At 35.8% G+C, this 8,057-nt stretch overlaps 1 pseudogene; it reads right to left on the reverse strand.

Moving 5' to 3' along the window:
• Positions 1-1,400: 1,400 nt before the first annotated feature.
• Positions 1,401-6,238, reverse strand: LOC121431727 (annotated as a pseudogene).
• Between the last annotated feature and the right edge of the window lie 1,819 nt (positions 6,239-8,057).

Here is an 8,057-nt window from a genome sequence, read left to right on the forward strand (position 1 = left end):
ATATCGTAGATTATTACGAAAGGTAATTAGATTCTTTCCGCCTTAAAACCATTTTAAAAGTATATTTCGAATAATCTAGGATCCGTGTAATCTATTAATATTTCATACATTTTGTTTTATTACATATCTGTTCGAATTGCGACGATTATCGTACATTGTTCAAAGAAATACATAATTATTTCGTAAAGTTTAGATACATGAATACAAATCTTTCCACATTGAAACGTACCAGAAATATTTTTAAAACCTCTTAAGACACTTTCTAGCTCAATATTTCATTCTTTTATACTTTCATTTCGTGCCGGAACGGACCTAAAACTATTTAAAAGTAGGCCTATATTTTGAATAATCTACGACCCATTTATATTCCATATATTTGTTTTATTAAATGTCTGGTCGAATTCAAGAACAAGCGATCATCGGACATGGTTCAAAGAAATGCATAATTATTTCGCAAGTTTGATTATATGAATACGAATCTTTCCACCTTGAAACGTACCAGAAATATCTTTATAACCATTAAAAACACTTTTTAGCTCAATATTTCCTTAATTTCCCCGTTCATTTCGTGCCGGAGCGGAAACAAACAGGCAAGCGATAATCATACATTTGGGAAAATACCGTAGATTACTATACGAAGGGTAATTAGATTCATTCCGCCTTCAAACTATTTAAAAGTATTTACGACCCATTTATCTATTAATATTCCATATCTTGTATTATTGATTGTCTGGTCGAATTCAAGAACGAGCGATTATCGTACATTGTTCTAATAAATACATAATTATTTCGTAAAGTTTAGTTACATGAATACAAATCTTTCCACATTGAAACGTACCAGAAATATTTTTAAAACCTCTTAAGACACTTTTTAGCTCAATATTTCATTCTTTTATACTTTCATTTCGTGCCGGAACGGACCTAAACAAACACGCAAGCGATGATCTTACATTGCTAGAAGGTCCTATTTCATGTCGGGGTCGGATTAAGAATAAGTGATGATCGTACTTTGTTGGAAGAAATAGATCATTATTACGCAACGGAAATAATATAAGACTAATATCAATATGAATCTTTCCACCTCGAAATGTATAAGAATTATTTTGCTAAGAATCTAAGACACTTTTCAGCTCAATATTTCATACTTTAATACCTTCATTTCGTGTCGGGCAGACAAGAAAATCGCCGCATCGGTCGCGCACATTTCACCAACGGATTTAGAAAGCACATCATTTTGAGTACGAGTATTCGCCTGCAAGTTGGCCGCGTGCAAGCTGCGAGAAGCGGCGAGAAGCTGCAATGATAAAATCTAGGATTAATGATTCCTGTTAATCTGCTTTAATCTGAGCAGCGCGCCGCCGCTAGCTGCGTCTAGCGGGGAGATACATCCTGTTCACTAATTACCGCAGCGGGGGTGTGCTCGCGGGGTGCACGCTGCCAATACAATATGGATGCGGTCCAACAATACTAATAGCATCTGTTAGAATGCAGTTTGGACTAGATTCATCTGTTGGCTCAAGAGGTGTCTTGTTGGTAACCTGTGTTTGGGAGTCGGTAAGACCAGGCTCACCAGGTACCTGACTGCAGAAACCGTAAAAGCATGTCGCCTGATTCTTCAGCCAGTACCTGAGAGGAATGAATATCAAATACAACTCATCAACGATATGCCTCGTCTATTATACCTGAAAAAGTTGGAAATCCTACTTTCACTGGATATGAGTCTAAACCATAGAATGATGCAGCTATTTGTTACTTATGTTTACATGTTTTGTTCCATCTGCCCTAATCAAACTACAGAATCCTTGTGACACAAAATCAATGGGGCCACACATTTTAGTTAGTGCTACACAATGTATATGGATTTTGTGTTTACAAGATTCCACTGTACATCAAGGCTTGAAACAGTAGGTCCGACTGAACTAATTTACTTCTCCTGATTCTCAAATCCTTACTTCAAGCCCTGCTGTACATGTAAACAAGTTATATTTGACCCGGCATTTATTTGAAATGAAATTATCAATGTACTAACCTTTGCAATGTACATGTGTGTCTTCTTCTTACTAACCAACCGCACAGCAACAAAGTCTTCAGGGTTGACACTGTTAATGACAGAAAAAAAAGAACATTCTTAATTCTAGGGTGTTCTGACTACAGGTGTACCTACATGTAAGAATATAACCATTTCATAGTTAGTCAACATATAAAAGCAGGGAAGCATTGTATTTGGTTAACATCTAACTGTTGTTTCCTCAAGACAGTGATGACACTCAATGAGTAGATGACATGCAACAAAATTCCCATACCTTGTATCCTGCTTGGAACACGTATCCGCTTTAGGGGGGTCTTCTGGGTCACCTGAATTGGTAACTGGTGGTGGTTGCTGGCTCTGTCTGGTTGGCATCAGCTTCTCACTCTGTGTCTCTTCCTCTGAGTTATCTTCTGGGAATACGGTGGTTTTACCTGTTCTAACATCCTTGCATACATAGAGGTCAACATATGCAACATTGACACACTCTCCATCGTTCTGTAAACATGGATCACAGAAGCACGATAGTTTGCGCACAGCAATGATGTTTGGCTCAATGGAGACAACGCTATGAAAAAGTCGCGTATTGTCAACAGTTTTGGTTGTCTGGCGATCCCTGGCTCTGTCTATGTCGGACACCCAAAAAGCCGTACGCTGGAAATGGTAACACTTGTCTTCATTTGCTTCTGTTGGAGCCGGTCGGTGCAGTGCTCTTTTACATACAAGTAAAGATCATGTGCATTGGCTATGATGGCATTTCCAGCCATTACAGCATCTGTGGCCTGGTGTTTGATAACTGCACTTTCCTCGTCACTGGGACCTTTCCCATGGCGCGAGCCAAAAAATTCATGTTGGAACTGCACGCCATAGTCCTGTTTGCCATATGAGAAATCCATGAAAGGGCCTCTTGATTTATACTGGTTGCCACATCCATCTGAGAATCTAACAATTCTTTTGCAATCAGTCTTCAGGTGATTAATGGCTACTTCTGAAAACTTGTGGACGGCGTGGTAGTCATGTGTGTTATCATCGCTTATCATTAATAATGAGTCTATTGTTTTTTCACCACACCTCGGGCACTGATAATAAGTGACAATGGGGTGTAATGTAGCCGACGCATGCCCCCAATGTACACTTTGTATCTCGTCTTGAAAGCGACAAGAGTAATTTTCAGCAAAATCTAGTACCATAATAATGCAGCCTTCAGGTGGATTTTCTGATACTCTGCGGAACTGGTCCCCTTGCCAAGATGCTGTAAACAGGTGCAGTGCTAAATTAAATTTAGTTACAGTCTCTTCCTGCAGCTCCTCCAGCAGTTTCTCCAATGTCCCTTCCTGTTGTTTCAGCACCTTTTTTTACCTTTAGACTGAGTCTGATCACCTTCAGTGGAAATCATAATGCCCCTGGCCACTACAAACGTAATGGAACATGCTTTGGACCACAATGGTAATGTACGCTAAAACTAACACTGAATACAGGCAAAAATATATTAACATCATCTTTGAAGCAATAATTGTTTGCTTTTTGATCTTGTTCGGCATCGATCTAGGCAAGTATTGGTCATATTCATGTTATGTCCCACGTCACTTACATGTGACCTCTATCTAAATGAAGATAATCAGAATATTTTCAAAACTGCATATCTATGGCAAGGGACGGATATCGGATGAATATCTGCTTTAACTCAGGAATAGTTTTAAAGGTGATGTCGAGTTATTTTTTTCTTCTTTTCTTTTCATTTCGGTGTTTAAACACTGAAAATAAATGCCAAAAACAGTCTTGTGTTTGTGTCCAAGGTTGGCGATTTTTAAAATTTTATTTAAAAATAAAAAAAATCAGACTTTTAAAATTTAAATCAGATTTTTTTTATTTTTTTATTTTTTTAAAATTTCATTCGAAAAAAAGCTTAAATACCAAAAGACCTCATCCTACAATGACATAAATTTTAATGTTATCACACATTTTAATCCTAATATTTTTCTTAACCATAATGATTTGTAATTAAATCTAGTCAAAATGGGCAAATAAAAATCAATTTGTGCAGTCATGTATATGAACTTAATTCTATCATACATACATGTAGGGCTATGAAGGAAACTTCCTTAAGGAATTCCCAGTGAGTAGAGAATATTCCCTTCTGTGAATTTCCACTCAGTATTTAAAAAAAAAATCCCAGAGGAAAATCTCCAGACACTCCTCAGTGAAAATTGTATCTAAATGTGCATTCAACAGCTTTGTGACAGTTTTACAAATTGGTAATAAAGCTCATCCATTGCTACAGATAGAGATGCAAAACTGTCATTGTTGGAGACCAATATAAGAGACAGCTTAGTCAAAGGGTGACTACACTACATTATGTTACTGTGATTTTTACATTAATCTACAATTCTTATTCATATGTTCTCTAAAAATCTGTTTGATACATGAAGTGGGAAAAAAAACCCTATTGACCCTATACAACTGTAAGTTTGACTAAAAGGATAAAACCAGCAAAACAGCTTATATTACGACATATGTATTACAAAAAGAAGTATTGTATTTTAAATCAGACACAACTTAAAACTGTAATTGATTGTAACTTACATGTAAGTACCTACATCTTCAGAATTAAATGTAGTTTTAAAAGTTTATTATGAATTTTGCAAATTGTTTTTATAGATCCTCTTTCCATTGCTACATGCAAATACAAAACTTCCATAGCACTGAACATAAAATGAGCTAGTGACTTAAAAGGTATATGAGAAAGCTTTTTTCAACAGTCAAATTGTGACTGTACTACATTATGTTAATTGTATGATAAATGTAACAAGAAGAAATAAGCATGTGGAATCTGTTGATTAGTTGATTTTTTTAAATTTCACATGATAGAAGTATAACTGTGAAGGATCAAAACTGGAAAACTGCCAACAAACCTTTTGTCATTGACTTTTACTTATTATATTTTATACACTACTGCTCTCTGAAAAGTCTTGGATTGTGTGATAAATGATAAGAAATAGATAAGAAACTTGTTTCACTATTAATAACTGACAAAGAATGTAAAATTTCAGAAGAAAAACTTGACATTTACAATAAAATGGAGTAACTGTTGACACAAATCTCAAATTTTTAAGGAATCAGCTGATTTTATTGACTTAAATCATGATTTAAATCCGCCAACCCTGTTTGTGTCTAAAATTCATTCAGCTTCACCTCTTTCTTTCTATTTTCTTCATTCCCCTACGCCCCATAAGTGGGTTTTAAAAGAAAGAATATATCAAACAGCCACTCCAGGCTACATAGTGTTACCAAAAAAAAACTATTTCTTCTTATTTTTTAGTGCCCTTCGCACCGTTGCACACTTTTGATTTATCTTCTTGTTGAACTCCTGGGCGCTGAAGCAGCTATGGCCCCCAGGAGTTCTGAAACGGCGTAAGACACACTCTGAAACAGAAAATGAGAAAAGTTGAAAATTTGCATTAAACACATTAACATAAATACACTGAGGCAAAGTAATCACCACACTTTTTTACAATTAAAATTTAAATACTTTATCAGCTTCTAGTCAAAAGCCCACTTGCCCAGGGAAAGAGTGGAAGCAAACATCCATTTTTCTTCCATTATTGGGCAACTGTTTATCATAAGTAAATGTCTGGCATACATTGTAATCCAATAGATGCTTTCCACTTCACTAGGAGCAAAGGTCAAGTTCCTGATTATTCTGCCGTCTAACTCTAGTAATGTATAGAAATAAAAACATGATATATACACAAATGCACACATTACAAAAAGCAAATGAACACTACCTGACTGTGAATATATAGCGATAACATCACATTTTATCATCAAATACAATGACAATATGTTTTTATGAAATTAAAAACTTGAGTGGATATGCATCATTGTTGCAATCTGAGCAAAACATTCAATACCCAATCTAAAATGGCCAAAATAGGGGAATTGAAAAGTTAATGTCATAATCTTGCTAGCGTTTAAAACTGTGGATGCCTCTGGTATGTTACGAGGTGGATAAGACAAAGAATACCTACCTTTAATTTGGTCCAGTTTGCCCTTGTCAAGGGGCTTGCTCTCTTCCCCTTCCCCTTTGTTCACGGCTGGCCTAGACCCACAGGCATTCCCGTGGGCCAGACTTTCCCCAAAGACTGCCTCTAGAAGGGAGCACAGAAGGGCCTCCTTTGTTGTTCCCTTACTGAAGGCAGTCCTCTTGGCCATTTCAGTCAGGAGTGGAATTCCTCCTGAAAATAATGGCTCCAGTTCCTGAGAAGAGCAGTTAGGAAGGGTACACGTATTTAGAGTAGTGTGTAAAATTTTGATAACAAATTCAAGAAGCTTCATTCACTAGGTGAGAATAGAAAGAGATGTAAATCCACTGCAATTCATTGATCAATAAAAAAAGCCATACTTAAAATGTGGTAGTTAATACATGTACATGTATTAACTACCACATGTACATTCTTGGGGTAGGGGGTTCAATTGAAGAAAAACAATGTTCCTTTTTATTTTTTTAATCATAAAAATAAAAGTCAACCAAGTGAGGAAATATATTATTCCGGCAGTTTTAAAGGCATATGGGAGCAGTGTTGGCAAGAACAAAAATGTTGCATGTTGTGCTGAATTGAGGCACCAGGTTTTTTGTAAATTACCCCAAAATACATGTTGGAAATGTGAAGGTTTTAAGATTGATTTTTATGTAAAAAGATTGATAAATCTCCTTTGTTTTCCTTTGTTTTTTAAAAAGGCCAGTACGACAGTTTTCAAACATTTCTTGATAATGTCAACAAAGAATACACAAATTAACAAAGTACACTGACCATGCTCGGGGGTGACATCTGGAAGGCTGCTGCTTGCTCTACGGATGGACTCTGTACATGTGATAAGTAGATTCAAGATTGTATCAATGTGGCACTGCAATTGACCATCTAAAACAGAAAATGCTAATTTTTGTGTGCATTGTGGAACTGAAGTGAAAACTTGATTTTACTTCTAACTACACTTTATCAACAGGAAATGTGTGTATGTTACTTTACGTGCATTATGTTTCAATAACCAAAACGGAGTGCTCATGCACACCTCAAAATTGTATCAATAACTTTAACGAATTGCCCAAACCAATCCGTGACTTAAATATTAAAAAATTTTGTATGGATATTTAATTTAATAATGCAACGTGAGAAGACAAAATCATTACTCTCATCAAGTTGACTTCATTTTGACCAGAAGACAAGATAGTGTACTTCATATCTTAACTAGATTTCAATGAATAGTTGCATAGACTTGAGCATACTTAGCAGGAATGTATGGACCTGTTCATAGAGCTGACATTTGTGGCAATTTGTCTTGAATTCCCTGTTATTCAATGAAGGGGTGAGCCAAAAGTAGGGGACAAAAATTAAGTTCAGGTAGATGTCGAACATTATACGTCATATGAAAGCTGAGAATCTGTAGTTTATGAAAACATATTTCCTTTATTATGACCATGGTCCGTTTTTAAAATATTACCTTCTATTTAGCAAAAAGCACCCTCACTGCGCAACAGGATGAATTTGATAAAAATGTTAGTTTAAATATAAAATTCAAAAGTATTTTGAAAATTCAAAATGTTCATGGAAATAGTCTTTGCAATAGTGTTTCAGGCATATGATCCATTCTGGTAGCCATCTGTTAAAAAATGGGTAAAAATTTGAACTTTTTGGTCCAGAATCATAATTTGGGCTATTTTGACACCAAACTGGAGATTAGCCACTAAGGTTTATAAATTATCAGACCAATAATACACTCTCACTTTTGTACCATCAAAATCAGTTACCTTCCATTTCCAGAAAAACTATGAAATTTCCAAGTTTTTCCGTCCCGTCGCATTTTTGGTTTTTGAGGTGCGATGGGACGGAATTCATAAATGGCAAGTATAGTCCCCATGGCACACATAGCATTTGATGTAAGTATTATTGATTTCACTCTAGGTGCCTTCTATCTCTTAAAATAGAATGATTTAAGAAGAATGCTCCACTCCATTGTGAAGAACATGATTGTA

The sequence above is a fragment of the Lytechinus variegatus genome, chromosome 1 (assembly GCF_018143015.1).
Source record: "Lytechinus variegatus isolate NC3 chromosome 1, Lvar_3.0, whole genome shotgun sequence".
Lineage (NCBI taxonomy): Eukaryota > Metazoa > Echinodermata > Echinoidea > Temnopleuroida > Toxopneustidae > Lytechinus > Lytechinus variegatus.